The sequence below is a fragment of the Podarcis pityusensis genome (genome assembly GCF_964106645.2).
Source record: "Podarcis pityusensis genome assembly, chromosome: 3".
Classification (NCBI taxonomy): Eukaryota; Metazoa; Chordata; class Lepidosauria; order Squamata; family Lacertidae; genus Podarcis; species Podarcis pityusensis.
Window position 1 is genome coordinate 110,517,768 of NC_138026.1, and position 15,656 is coordinate 110,533,423.

General features: G+C 46.1%; 1 long non-coding RNA gene across 1 annotated transcript; it reads left to right on the forward strand.

The window, feature by feature from the left end:
* The first annotated feature begins 12,139 nt into the window (after nt 1-12,139).
* Nucleotides 12,140-13,593, forward strand: LOC308472579. The gene is made up of 3 exons (XR_013983590.1): nt 12,140-12,475; nt 12,576-12,676; nt 13,403-13,593. It is a non-coding gene; the product is annotated as an uncharacterized lncRNA (long non-coding RNA).
* Nucleotides 13,594-15,656: the final 2,063 nt, after the last annotated feature.

Sequence of the window (15,656 nt, forward strand, 5' to 3'; positions counted from 1 at the left end):
CCAAAATCCAATATCTGAGATATTGGCTGTGCTATTTTGCTTTCCTTGAGGCTGCCTCTCGGCCGCTGCAACTCCACGTAATCTGAATTGATGGGCATTCCACCAACAGATGTGAAGTGAGACTTATGCGCAGCAGTGCCTAAAGATATTAAAGAGAGAAATTCATCTGCCAACATGGCATGGGGGGGGAGGCAAATGCTTGCCAACCTGATGCACTGCCAAGTAATATATAAGCTTTTGTGGGCTCCCCACCAGAAAAAGAAAAGTGCTATTATAGTTTGTACTAGAGACTGCCAACCCTGCCCCCTGCCAACACCCCCATCCCACCCATCTCTTGCATTCCATTTTACATCATAGTTGCTGCGCCCCCTGCAGTGCCCCTAAACTAGTTGCACTCCCCTAAATTCACCTCTGTACAGTGGTACCTTGGGTTAAGAACTTAATTCCTTCCGGAGGTCCGTTCTTAACCTGAAACTGTTCTTAACCTGAGGTACCATTTTAGCTAATGAGGCCTCCCGCTGCCGCCGTGCTGCCGGAGCACAGTTTCTGTTCTCATCCTGAAGCAAAGTTCTTAACCCAAGGTACTATTTCTGGGTTAGCAGAGTCTTCAACCTGAAGCGTCTGTAACCCGAGGTACCACTGTATTAGGACCAGGCTAACAGATGGCTAATAAATGTTACCATAAAGCACCAATGCTGCAGCAAGCAAAGGCTCTAGCAGCTCAGCCAGCTGCTTGTGGCTGGAAAGCCAGACAGGATGTTTGTGACTGTTGCCATGGGAACAAAGGGGCAGTCCATTCTGTACTGAGCACCGGATGTTAGCTCAGTGTGTGTGTGTCATATGACCCGTACTGGATGTACTTGGGAGGAGTTTTCTTCTTGCTGTTGTTGAGAGCAGACATGATTCTCTGTACTGATGTAAGAGGCAGAAATAAATGATGTAAATAGTTTTCTGTCTGCTTCTTTCCCCTCCCTGGGGACACCAAAGGGGAGAGAGGAAGAACGGTGTGTTCCTCTCATACATCTGAGAAGAATCGCCGGACCTCGCCTGCTTATCAGCAGAGGTTGGGAGACGCAGGGAGGTCGACAGGAATATCTGCCGGTGCCTACGCTTGTGGCACATTCCTCTGACCCAGGCAGAATTCCAACAGTGGTAGCAGAGGATGGTTGCGATTCATCGGACATCTGCATGAGAGGCTGGTGGATTGTCCTCCTCTGCTCCAAGGAGGAAGAGAAGCGTCTGAGAAAAGCTAGAGGCTCCACAGACAGCTGGTGGAAAGAAGAGGTGTTTTCCAGAGCAACAAAGTTCAAGGTATGCTGCATTTCGGGCTAAAAGTGTGAACGCAGGAAGATTAATTCCCTGGTTCACGGAGCTGCGTTTCAAAGAAAACAAAAGCTCCGGAGGAAGAGGCCTGCAGCTTGAAGGCTGAAGCCTGCATTCCACAAATTTTTGTGGTAGATAAGATGTCTTATTGAAATGCATTGTTGCTAGGTAACGGTCCTGGAAAGTTACTGGCAGAGGGGCTGGACTGTGAGCCTGGGAAAGCGAAACAAAGCCACAGAATGTTTTGGCTACAAAGTTTACGAGCTCTTGGAAGGGACTTTTCACAATAGCAGCCTGAGTTTAGCTGCCAGGTGCAAAGAGCGTAAACAATCTGCAGTTTGCTGCGTGAGTAAGGAAAAAACAACTGTTGGATTTCACAGTTTGTTTGACATCGTGAGCTGGAGGCTTGGCTTCAAGATGGATGCCAAGAAAGGGGGAGGTTTGCCTTGCCCACCTTCCTTAACCAATGACAATTATTCATCTTGGTCTGTAAAGATGAAGGCCCTGCTGCAGAATCAGAGGCTTTTTGATGTAATTGAAAACCCCATCCCTGCAGCACCAACCAGAGGTTGGGAGTCACAGAATGTAAGGGCCAGGACTGCTATAATTCTGTGTGTCTCAGATGATCAGTTGGTGCATGTTCAGCGTTTGGAAAATGCGAAAGAGGTTTGGGACACGCTGCGTACAACGCATCAGAGAGATGCTGGTTCTTCAGCGTTGCTGTATTTTGAGAAATTGACCAATCTGAGACTTGCGCCTGATGGAGATGTTCAAGCGCACCTGACAGAAATGAAGTTTCTGCGTCAACAGATGGTGGAACGCAATTTCCGTCTTCAGGAGGAAGTGTTTTGCTTCATGATGATAAACAGCCTTAGCCGCACCTACAAGGTTGTTGCCAGTCAGCTTGGTTCCCTACCGGCCGCGCAGCTGACCGCGGAGAGAGTTTGTGCTGTGGTCCTGAATGAACACGACAGACTTGCTGCACTGGAAGAAAAAGACAGGGGGAGGGAAGAACAGAGTTCTAATTCCCCCACTGCTGATGCTACTGGAGAGCATGGTGTAGCATTGAGTGCTGTCCGATGCTACAATTGTGGACAGACTGGGCATCTACAGCGAAACTGTAAGAAGCCGCGCCAGTCAAGAGGAGCAAAGAGCAGCTCTACGAAGCCTCAGGCGTCAGGCAAAAGCCGTACCAAGTGCCAGGTGAAACCTGCAAAGGCTATGATGGCGAAAGGAACCACGCCAGATGTTGGGAACTCGTTCATAATTGACACGGGCGCCACGGTTCATATGTGCCCGCACAGAGGACTGTTTTCGACGTTGAAGAAGCAAAGCTTCACTGTGAAACAGGCCAACGGTCAGGAGTTGGAAGCGACTGGAATTGGGACTGTGTATCTTGAGAGTCTGAACTTGACTATAAATGATGTTTACCTGGTTCCAGAACTGAGATTTAATCTGCTGAGCGTGTCGCAGATTGCAAAGAAAGGACTGAAACTGTCCTATGATGCTAAAAGCTGCAAGATCTACAAAGATGGAGAACTGTTTCTTACTGCCAAAGAGAAAGATGGACTGTATTTGTTGACTTTTGATCAAAGTGATTACATGAAATGTAATTCTTCTGTTTCTAACGAAATCTCTCTTGCAGGTGTGACCAGTCTGAGCACCAGGAAGGTGACGAAGAAGGTCGACAGAGCATTTCAGCGGGTGTATGCTGATGTGATTGGTCCTCTAGAACCATCTAGAGGCGGTGCACGATATTACCTTGTGTGTGTGGATTGTTTCACTAATTATTCTTGGGTTTATATGATGGAGAAACCGCAAGAAACTTTAGAAAAGTTTCAGGAGTTTTGTGACAAGGTTAAAAGTATGCATGATGCTAACATTGATTGTCTTTTCACAGATGAGAAGCAAATTTTTCTGTTACAGAAGATTCAGAAGTTCCTGGATGGAAAAGGGATAGACCACAAAGTGGCAGTTTCGCAAGAAGCGTGGAACAGGGGGGTCTGTGTAAAAGTGAACAAAGAATTGCAAAAGGGAATGAATGCGCAATTGCTGAGTTCACATTTGCCACATGAATATTGGGCCGAATCGCTAGCGTCCTATCTTCATGTGTGGCTGAGAAAAGTCTCAACAGAGTTGGGATGTTCTCCTTTTGAGAAGCTGTTCAATAGAAAACCTTCTGTTGCCTATTTTAAGGTTTTCGGGTCTCATGTGAGAACAGAAGCTCCAGGTGGAGTAAAGAATGCCAGAGGCATTTTTGTGGGTTATGAAAAAGGTCTCTACAGAGTAATTTTGTCTGAATCTGGTCAAGTGATTCTCACAAAGTTCCTAGAGAGTGCTCCAAAGCGAGAGCGGGTTGTAGAACAAACATTTCCCACAGGTGACAATTCAGATGATGATGATGATTTTTCTGATGTCACAGATTACAGTGGTACGGATGATGATGACAGTGAGAGCTCAGAGAGTTCAGTTGTAACAGTCATTGAGAGGAAATCTCACACAATGGATAGACCTTCACAGATGAAGGAAGAACCACTGATTGCTACTGGTTCTCAACAGAGTCCAAAGGTTGAACCAGTGAGCACAGAGGATCAGAACCTCATACGCAGGTCTGAGAGAGTTACAAAGGGTGTACCACCAAAGAGGTATTCAAAGGAGTTTGCTAACCTTGCATATGTTGCTATTGTAAACGACCAAGGACAGATTGAAGCTGTGTCTGAGTCAGAGACAAAGGCACAACAGAGAGTTGTTAACCGAGGTAATGCGAAGTCACACAACCAGAGAGGTACATTGGTTAAACCAGTGGCGGGTAGTTCCAAGGGTGGAACTGAAACAACAGGGGAATGTTATAAATATAACAACTGTTTGTTTTCTTCTCTGGATGACGCTTTGCTCGCAGCACACATTGATACTTTAGGGGGAGTATGTTACCATAAAGCACCAATGCTGCAGCAAGCAAAGGCTCTAGCAGCTCAGCCAGCTGCTTGTGGCTGGAAAGCCAGACAGGATGTTTGTGACTGTTGCCATGGGAACAAAGGGGCAGTCCATTCTGTACTGAGCACCGGATGTTAGCTCAGTGTGTGTGTGTCATATGACCCGTACTGGATGTACTTGGGAGGAGTTTTCTTCTTGCTGTTGTTGAGAGCAGACATGATTCTCTGTACTGATGTAAGAGGCAGAAATAAATGATGTAAATAGTTTTCTGTCTGCTTCTTTCCCCTCCCTGGGGACACCAAAGGGGAGAGAGGAAGAACGGTGTGTTCCTCTCATACATCTGAGAAGAATCGCCGGACCTCGCCTGCTTATCAGCAGAGGTTGGGAGACGCAGGGAGGTCGACAGGAATATCTGCCGGTGCCTACGCTTGTGGCACATTCCTCTGACCCAGGCAGAATTCCAACAATAAATATAAATAAGATATTGTCATTCTATTACCAGCCATTTCCAAGGGCTTACACCGGAGAGTACTGCACTAGCCAACTCCAACGGCTAAGCTCTGCACAAGGTGTCTAAACCAGACTTAAATCTCAGACTTCCGGTCTAACTGGACTGTAGCTAGGTAAAGGTAAAGGGGACCCCTGACCATTAGGTCCAGTCGTGACCGACTCTGGGGTTGAGGTGCCCATCTCGCTTTATTGGCTGAGGGAGCCAGCGTACAGCTTCCGGGTCATGTGGCCAGCATGGCTAAGCCACTTCTGGCGAACCAGAGCAGCGCATGGAAATGCCGTTTACCTTCCTGCCAGAGTGGTACTTATTTATCTACTTGCACTTTGACGTGCTTTCAAACTGCTAGCTTGGCAGGAGCAGGGACCGAGCAATGGGAGCTCACCCCATCGCGGGGATTCAAACCGCCGACCTTCTGATCGGCATGTCCTGGGCTCTGTGGTTTAACCCACAGCGCCACCCGCGTCCCTTTTGGACTGTAGCTAAGACTGCATCATGTGATGATATGCTATTTATGCAGGACTGTAGCTAAGAATGCATAAATAGCATATCATCGTTTGAAACGGAATGGTTGTATTGGTCTTTTCAACTCCTTGTAATCCAAAGATCCAGAGAGAGCACAAAATGGAAACCAGGTCAGACAATCTAGTTGTAGTTTTTTTTGTTTTTGTTTTTTAAAGGTTTGCATTTCTGAGCAAGGCTGGATAGGTCTGTGAACTTGCATTCTCCTGGTCATCTCCAGTTATTTTAAATCTCTCACTTTCCTTACTGGTTCTAAGTGTTTGGCAAACGCTGCCCGGGAAGAACTACTTACTTGACTCAGCGCTTCGGTGTGTCCTAAATTTTCCCTCCATAGTTCATAACCTGCTTTCTGTTCGTACACATTCTGGCAATAGTCTGAGAGCACTGGAGCTTGAAATGAGAAATCCTGAATGATGAGTCCTCACCGCTGCTTAATCTCTAACATGGGGAACCTACAGAAAAAGCCCATCGTGGAGATTAATCACCAGCATGGACCCGGCGCATCTCTTAGCCCAGAGATCAATGCTGGCTGGCCACAATGGCTATGTTCCTCTTCCACACTTGGAGACAGTATGTTCCTGGATGCCCATTACTGAGGAATGCAAGTTGGGAGAAGGGCTTATTGCACTCAAGTCTGGCTTTCAGGCTTCACACAGGCATCTAATTGGTAGGGGATATTGACAATGCAGTCAAACCAACAATGCGTGTTTACTAGACAGGCACACGATAGGAGCTCAGAGTCCTGTAAGTTTCCTAGAGAGGAAACGCTGAGAGACACTCCCATGGTTAGCCCTGTTAGGGGGAGAGCATATCCATACATATAATCTCCTCACCTGGCCAGGGCTCTTCCACCTCATTCCAACAATGTGAGAAATCGTGTCCTCCATCGTGGAGAGCACGTGTTGTGGTGAGATCGCCTAAACTGCCTCCCTGATGTGGGGTGGGACCGTTTGGATAGCCACAACACGCCATTGGTTTACCTTCCCACCAGAGTGGTACCTATTTATCTACTTGCACTTTGATGTGCTTTCGAACTGCTAGGTTGGCAGGAGCAGGGACCGAGCAACGGGAGCCCACCCCGTCGCAGGGATTCAAACCGCCAACCTTCTGATCCGCAAGTCCTAAGCTCTGTGGTTTAACCCACAGCGCCACCCGCATCCCTAATGTGTCATGTAGTTTTATTCTATTTCTATACCTCGTAACTAGGGATGCGGGTGGCGCTGTGGGTAAAACCTTAGCGCCTAGGACTTGCCGATCGTATGGTCGGTGGTTCGAATCCCCACGGCAGGGTGCGCTCCCGTCGTTCGGTCCCAGCGCCTGCCAACCTAGCAGTTCAAAAGCATGTCAAAGTGCAAGTAGATAAATAGGGACCGCTTACCAGCGGGAAGGTAAACGGCGTTCCGTGTGCTGCGCTGGTTCGCCAGATGCAGCTTGTCACGCTGGCCACATGACCCGGAAGTGTCTGCGGACAGCGCTGGCTCCTGGCCTATAGAGTGAGATGAGCGCACAACCCTAGAGTCTGGCAAGACTGGCCCGTACGGGCAGGGGTACCTTTACCTTTACCTTACCTCGTAACTATTTGGGGGAGATAAATTTTGAGGGGGGGAGAGAATTTTGCCTTCTGCCGTTTGTCAAACCATTCCCCCCTAATGTGTCATGTAGTTTTGTACATTGGTGCCATTTAGATAGATCTGCATTTTTGTACACTCTTGGGAGAACTGCATCCAAAAATTCAGAGAGGTGCAGATAATCGTGTTCACTTAACGTGTTATGTACTGAGTTGAATAGGATCCAAACTGCAGCAGTCTGATTGGTCCTAGAACAATAGGATTCAGAATGCAGCAGTCTGATTGGTCCTAGAACAATGCAGCAGTATGATTGGTTGGCAGGAACCACCCAATCATGCTCCAGATAGAAGTGAATCCACAACCTGATTGGCTTACAGTAGAATTCTGGAATTAGCCAATCATGTGCAGACCATTGTGTAAATAATGTATATAAAGCAGATACTTTGAGGGGACTTTCATTCATTCCTCCTCACCACTATGAGCTGAATAAGGAGCATGAAATCACTTTGCGACTCTGAGTTTATTTCATAACGGTTCAGGAAATACAGCTTAAGTAGGTTTTGCATTAAAATACAAGCCAAACTCATTTCTCCCGCCACCCTTAATACCCTTTTTATATATGTTCTCAGGAACCTATCGCCAGTGTGCTAAACCCAAAGACCTTTTGATGCTCAGCCTTCCTTGCGTTTATCTCATCTGACTCTTCCCTCTACCCTCAACTTTGCTGCCCTCAAACATTCTCCTATTGTTCATGTTAATTAGCTGACGTGGATCCCAGACAAGGACAAAACACACTCCAGAGATCTTAGAAGATAATGTTATCTGGCACCTTCAACAGAAATGCTGGCAATTAGAGAAAGGTTCCCTTTTCCTCCCTCCTTCCCCTTGAGCCCATTAATGTATCACGAAGCTGAATAACTCTAATCAGAACAAAACTAGTAATTAATATAGTAAGTAAGCCGCCTATTATCTGTGTGTTTAATGGGCAGGTGCTGGAGCAGATGTGGTTGACTGCATCCTCGTTGCTATGGAAACCCAAGCATCCACTGCACAGATAAAGCACGCATCCTGGTCTAGAAAGCATCACCCGCTTGGTAGTGGGTTTGGGGCAGGGGGGGGGGTGGAATCCAGCACAGATCATTTGCCTTTAAGTGGAAGTGACATCTGTCAAGCTCCTCGGGTCCACAAAAAGTAGGGCTCAGTGCTTTCAGAGGTCCAGCCAATTTCAGCTGGGTGCTTTGAAGCCATCCAGGTTGCTTGCCATCTCTACATCTTGTGAGAGAAAGTTCCATTGTTTGGATCTGTGCTGGGTGAAAAGGTGTTTTCCGAAAACTTTTCTTTAAAAAAAAAAGACCATACCCACACTCTCCTAACAGATATCAGGTTGTTCATTCATATAAACGATTCTCATTAATTCGTACAAAGTATCCAAGTGTCCAGCATTATAATGTTCCAGGGGCAGCACAAAATTGTTCTTGTTGCTTTTAATCCATCACCAATGGTAATTCCCCAGAAACAATACCGTACAAGCCATGCTGTTTGGTATAATCGTATCTGCAAAGATACTTTAGAGAGTTTGTGCGGTAAACTATGGGCCTTGCTTCCACAGGCGGCAGTGATGACCTACAACTTACCTCAGAGTTGTGTGCTGGAGAAAACACCATTCAGGTTTGTCATTGAACTGACTCAGCCTTGAGTGCTCACTGGAAGGACAGATCCTGAAGCTGAGGCTCCAATACTTTGGCCACCTCATTAGAAGAGAAGACTCCCTGGAAAAGACCCTGATGCTGGGAAAGATGGAGGGCACAAGGAGAAGGGGACGACAGAGGACGAGATGGTTGGATAGTGTTCTTGAAGCTACCAGCATGAGTTTGACCAAACTGCGGGAGGCAGTGGAAGACAGGAGTGCCTGGCGTGCTCTGGTCCATGGGGTCACGAAGAGTCGGACACGACTAAACGACTAAACAACAACAACAAAACATTTGTGGGAGACTCCCCTGAACCCTAAAAATTAATAAATGGTAAGATTTTGGTTATTTGGGATGTGAAGGGAGAAATGCAAGAGGAATTCCTCAGCTAGCCTCTGCAAAATTAACTGGCTAATCTAGGCGCCATTAAGAAACAATGCAGGACCATTGGCACCAATTTGCAATGCAAGAAAACTGTCCTCCCCCCTACCTTCGGGTGTGAGCAGAGACTAGGGATTTAGAAAGTTGCCAGGGCAAACTGAGTGTGAAGTGACAGGAAAAGAGAGTTTTTAGCAGGGTGGTCTGGGAAGTAGGAGGAGGAAGAAAGACTGGCATCCATCTTGGGTAGGCTGGCTGAAGGCTGGGTGCACTGCTGTGGAGGACCAGCCCCTCTTGAAATGACCATGCTGTAAGATCTGGACTCTCTCCATGCAGACTGAATAGGTGAATCAACCATATTTCCTAAAGCTGTGGCAGTCTCTCCCGTGTCTCAGTTCTCCAAAGGAACTTCACTATACCTGAAGGAGCGTCTCCACCCCCATCGTTCTGCCCAGACACTGAAGTCCAGTGCCAAGGGCCTTCTGGTGGTTCCCTCGCTGCAAGAAGCCAAGTTACAGGGAACCAGGCAGAGGGCCTTCTCGGTAGTGGCACCCGCCCTGTGGAAGGCCCTCCCACCAGATGTCAAAGAGAAAAATAACTACCAAACTTTTAGAAGACATCTAAAGGCAGCCCTGTTTAGGGAAGCTTTTAATGTTTAATAGGTTATTGTATTTTAGTGTTTTGTTGGAAGCCGCCCAGAGTGGCTGGGGAAACCCAGCCAGATGGGCGGGGTATAAATAATAAATTATTAGTATATTATATTATTGACCCAGGGGGAGTGCCTGGAACCCCCAGGGATCTTGCAGAGAGTGGTGATGGCACACGACTTTTGTAACAATATCCTGCAGTATGCCAAGCAGCTACTCTCCAAGACTCTGGGCTCAGTCCCACTTCTGGTTTCCCCACTGCTTTCCTCTGGTGTAAACTCATTCATTGCCACTGACATGGAGCAAACATCGGGTTTTCTCTGGATTGACTTTTGCTTCCATTTAGCACTGTTGTAAACAAAAATCTGCCCTTTTCCCTTATGGGGTATCCAAGAGCCCATATAGAGTCCTTACATAGGTTCCCTATTGGTAGGAGAAAATAACAGAGGCCAGCCAGAGAATATTGAGAAGTAAAGCAGCTAGTAAGCTTGATCTTTATTGATCTGTTGCAACAGGGTGCTCCCCTCACACACAGGAAAGGAGGAGGACCCAGAAAAATGGTGTGCAAGGGCTTATAAAGACTTTTGAAATTGCCACCCTGTAGATCAAGACCACCCCCAGAAACATCATACATACATCACAGAAAAGGCGGTCTAAACAGAAATTTAAATGTTGTTTATCTCTTGTCCTTGTTTATCTCCTGTCTGGCAGGTTACTTGATTGGATTTCCTGGGTAGCCTGGCCAGTCTTTTGTAATGATAAATACTTAATTCCTGGGCCAGGTCACAGGCTCACACCCTATTCAAACAGACATATCCTTAAGACAGGATTTGTGAAGGAAAAGACAATGGGGAGGCTTTTCCATTTTGACCTTGCAGAGAAAAGATTTGGTCAGTTTAGGAATCAAAATGGTTCCAGGCTGGCCTTCCTGTGCTGATCTATGTATGTGCTTGGTTGGTACACTTATGAACATTACCATATATCTAAGACCATAAAATTCCTATTACAGCACTAAAGCGCGGGTTCCCCAGGGGAAAGCAGTGTGACCAAGGCAAAACCACTTGGACCCATGCTGTCTAGGTGGATGACTGTTTGCTTCCCAAGAAACCTTGTTACATCCAAGAGGCTAGCCAGCCAAATAGCAAGACTCCATTGCATCAATACCCCCGGAATGAAAGGACATATATTAAGGTGAAGCACTGCCTCGATTATCTCTACAGTAATTCTTTTGTTGGGCTTTGGCAGCGCATGTTGCCGATGCAGCTTTGCGGTGGCTGGAGGAGATGGATGGCAGCTCTTCCCAAACGATGCGTGCCCATAAACAACCAGCCCAGCTATTAAAAGGAAGCATGTTTGTTAGAGATCGCTTGTCTTCTCCCCTGCGCTCAGTGCATTTTGCTTTGTTTCATTGAAAGGGATGCTACTATCCAACCCGTGTCTGCACAAAGCAACAAAGCTCACCCAATATATTTCCCCCTCCTCCTATTCCTGCATTTTTCCTGACCCCCACCAACACACAGAGAGATCCTCAGCAAATGTGCGGACTCCAAAATACCAAGCTGAACGACAGCCTCATCATTCAAGCAGTGCATGCAGATGGTTGACATTCTGAAAGGATACAACTTGAAGCCTCTCTGTATTATCTTGGGATTTAAAAGATCTTACTAGAGGGTAGTCAGATCGCTTCAGCTAAATGCACTGCAATGCAGTGGCATGTTGATGTGGAAAAGGCTGGCAGTCTTAACCTTTGAGAACAAGGAACGAAAACATGATTTCAGCCATTTTATTCATTTATTTGCAAAATTCATATCCTGCCCCTGCCCCTCCCTCGCTAAGCAATCCCAAACTGTTTCATTCATAATGCATGTGCGGTCTGGTTCTTAGGAGTGAAATGGGTGTGTCGCTTTCCCACGCTGCTCACCAAGTTTATATCAGAAGGGGATGATGATGTTAATTGTCATGGCGCTATTGTCCTTCTCTGACCTTGAATTTGTTATTGAAGACTGAAACGCACACACACCATTCAGGGCATATGTGAGAAGGGACACAAGGACTCACAGGCAGGAACAGAAATCGGATTCCATAGGATTCCAAGGTGAACTCACTTAATTTGCACTTTCTAAAAAAATGCATGTGATCCAAAACACAGCCACCCTCCGAAATTCATTTGGAAAAACTTGCTTGCTTCATGTGGCGGCACCTACACTTCGGAACTCCCTGTCTATTGAGATCAAGCAGGTGTATTCATTGTACTCTTTTTGGTACCTGCTGAAAAGGAGTTCCAAAGCACAGCTGCTGCCTCACTGAAGGATCAACTCTTTGCAAAGGGGTTGTTCAAACCCCCTTAAATATTATGTTGTAAACAAAATCTGCCCTTTTCCCCTTATGGGTAACCAAGAGCCCGTATAGAGTCCTTATGTGGGTTCCCTATTGGTAGGAGAAAATAACAGAGGCCAACCATAGAATATTGAGAAGCAAAGCAGCTAGTAAGCCTGATCTTTATTGATCTTTTGCAACAGGGTGCTCCCTTCACACGCAGGAATGGAGGACCCAGAACCCAGGTGCGCCTGCCCTTATATAGACATTTAAAATTCCCTGCCCTGGAGCTCAAGACCACCCCTCCATACATCATATATACATCACAGAAGGGGTGTAACCCAAGACCACCCCCCACAAACATCATACCTACATCACAGAAAAGGTGGTCTACAACAGAAATTTGAATGTTGTTTTTCCTGTCTGTCAGGTTATCTGATAATGCCTTATCTGACTGCCTTTCCTGGTAGTCTGTCACCCTTTGAGATGATGATTTCCCAATTCCTGAGACAATGGGAAGGCTCCCTGACCCCCCCCCTCCCTCCTTGCAGAGAAAACATTTGGTCAGTTTGGGAGTCAAAATGGTTTCAGGTTGGTCTTCCTGTGCTGATTATGTACGTGCTTGGTTGGTACATTTATGAACATTTATTTTATATATATAAGACCTTAAATTTTATTATTACAATTACAGTTCGACAAATTTCACAACTGCAGAATTTGGGAGCCAGCCAGACAAAAGCACCGCTGAAAATCCCCAAGCAAAGCCTGATGTGGAAGTCCCACCCACCTTAGGTAAGCCCTTAAACCACCTGACATTTGCTGAACATGTGATTAGAATACTCAGGAAATGCATTTTCCTACTTTCCCTTGCTTATTCCCCCCCCCCCTTGCTTTTCCCATATAGAAAAGAAGTCCTAACCTGAAGGTTTTCCTATTTGGTATGTGTACAGTCTGGAAAAAGTAGGAAAAAGAGGAAAGGGGAATTCCTTTTTCCTTTTGCAAACTCGAGAATGTGATGTAAAACCTAAGCAGAAGAAAAAGCTAATAAATATGGAGAAGTGAACATTTTAGCAGGCAGGGTTTAAAGCCCCATCATAGCATAGACAGATGTTGGGTACTCATAACACATTTGAAACATCTTTTGAGAAAGCACCGTCAAAGTGCAATAATAATGCTGTTTGACAATAGCAAAATGTGTCTCTCTGCGCAATTGAATCAATTACACCTTGATTATTGCTCAGATCTTTTGCTACCATATTTTGAACGTTGTGTTGGAAAATGCAAATAACCCTGTCTTAAGTGAAGGAACATTGTAAGGGAGGGGCGGGCATGGAGATCTCTGTGCACAAATTTTTATACAAGACTTTCCTGAAGCTCGGTATCTATTTCTCAACAGATGGAAATCTTTCCTCCTCCTCACACCTAAAAAAAGAAAAAGAAGAAAAAGAAATAAACGAAACCTAATTTTATAAGCACAGCAAGATCATTTTCATTTCTCTGTGAAACTTTGTTTTGCAGAGATATTTCAAAGACCCCTCTTGGCCTGAGAAGAAGAGTTTTGAAGAGAGCAAAGACCACTAATCAAAAAGCGAAGCAGAAGGGAGTTTTCAAGCCCATCAAAATAAAAGATTGAAGTGAGGGAAGAGATGTGATTCTGGGTGCTTTCCTTGAAAAATAAGCTTGGGAGACATTCTATCAGATGTGGTTACGTCTACGCAACACCCTCACATTTGATTGCCATCTGGCAACCTGCAGATATCAGCTGCTATTACCTACGCAACAAGCATTGCTTGGGGATGCTAAAATTGACCTTCCGAGAAGAGAAACCTCCCATTTAGGAGATGACAGAAATATGGAAGATTGCCCTTGCATCAAGTGTCATGGTTACTGGTAATGTAGTGTGAGCCTTTGTGAAAACGACTTGCTTTTTGGGTGCCATATATATATATATATATATATATATATATATATATATAGCTGTCACAGGAAAACTAGGGCTGGAGTCACATAGGGCCTACGTCTGGTTACCTTCTTCTAGTTTCCCACTGTGTTGGATGCTTGCATATGGTAGATTCACGCTACAGCAAAAGTAGGGAAGTGGTCTTGTAGCCTTATTAGACTTTACTGATTGGTAGGGTGAGCGTTGCTCCCAGAGCAGGGAGGAAGGAGTCAAATGACACCAAGGTTGGTTCCGAGAAAGAGTTTATTCTGCTCTCTGAATAGCAGAAGGCACTGCGTGATAGGTTCACAGCAAGCACAAAAGCAAGAGAAATTTCACACAGTATATATATCCTCCAGGCACCCTCGCCCCCCTTCCCCAGGAATCCAGCCTCGTACGTTATTACTCGTATGTTGACATCCATGAACATAAACAGATGTTCCTGTACGTAAGTTGACATCCATGACCATAAACGGATGTTCCTGTTCCTGTACTTTTATCTTGGGGTTAGGAGGGTCACTCAACTATAGGAGTTTCCCTTGACGCCATCTCTATCTCCAGCTGTGGGGGCTGACAGACCCTGTCTTGCAGAGTCTGTGCATCAGTGTGTCAGGATATTTACAACCTTCAAGATAAGATAAGCGCCAGCTCTGCCGTCCCGTCTCCACTTCGGAACTGACAAGGCCATCCATTAAGCATCACAGACTGATAAAGGAGAGGGCTTTGTTTATACAGCTGGGTTCCTGTTATACATTGGCTCAAGCTTTTTAGCTTCCTTCTTCCTTGGAGAAGGAAAAATGGGGATTTTGGGGCCCGTTTCAGACTGACTGCACAGTCAGGCTTTAGATTTGGGAAACCCGTTCTTTCAGTCTTGGCATTTTTTAATGCACAGATGGGCAACCTGAAGCTCTTAAGATGAACTCCAACTTCCCTCAGCCCATCAGAGTCTTGAGGATTTATTTATTTTTTTGTACCCAGGCTTTTGTATTGTTCCTGGTGCTCGGAAGGAGGCTGGGGATGAAGAGCCTAGTTCTGCCCTGCTAAATACAAAACAAAGAAGAGAACACTTTGGAGGTGAAGTGGAAGTGGAGGAGAGATGGAGAGAGAGGTTGCTTTCGCCTACTTTGAGGTTGAAAGCTGTTGGGTTTGGAACTTAACTGGTTAAGTTGTTCCCATGATGCCTCAGCATTCTGACGTCAGCTTTAGAAGCTGGGAGGAGTCTGGGAGGAGTTTCGTTTACTCTGTTCCCCTCTGGTCTCTGTGAGAAAGAGGTCGCAGTTTGTCATGGCTGCGGTGAGCCCAGGAGATTCCTGGGGAATGTCGGAATAAAGAACTGAAATGGACAAACCTGGTCTCTGTGTGTTTGTCGGAAGCTAAGTGAAGCTACGTGACAGTTTTCGCTGCTGTGTTCAACTCTGCTGAGGCGTGACTGGAGAGCTACTGGAGACGGAGCTGAGTGGCGCAGCTCGGAGGAAGCGCGCCGGGCATAAAGAGCTAATTGTGGACCGTAAATCAATTAGCGGGGTCACGCCAATAAATCAATTCCACAAAAGCATCCTTCAGGCATAATATCTGCATTCCTTGAATCCATTTGCAACTGGATTTTTACTAGTCTACAGATTATGGAGTGCTGCAGCATGTATGTAGCTCTCTGCCCTGCCTTGCCCCACCTTAATAAACAGCCAACCCTGATGCCCAAGAGGCAAATGTTCCTGGCATGTGAGAGACAGCCAGCGTGCACACAAGCCCCTCTATGCACTCTTCCTGTACGTCAGTGACAGGAAGGTCTAGGTTTGAGTCAGAGCCTGTAGCCAAACAGCCTAAGAGACTAGA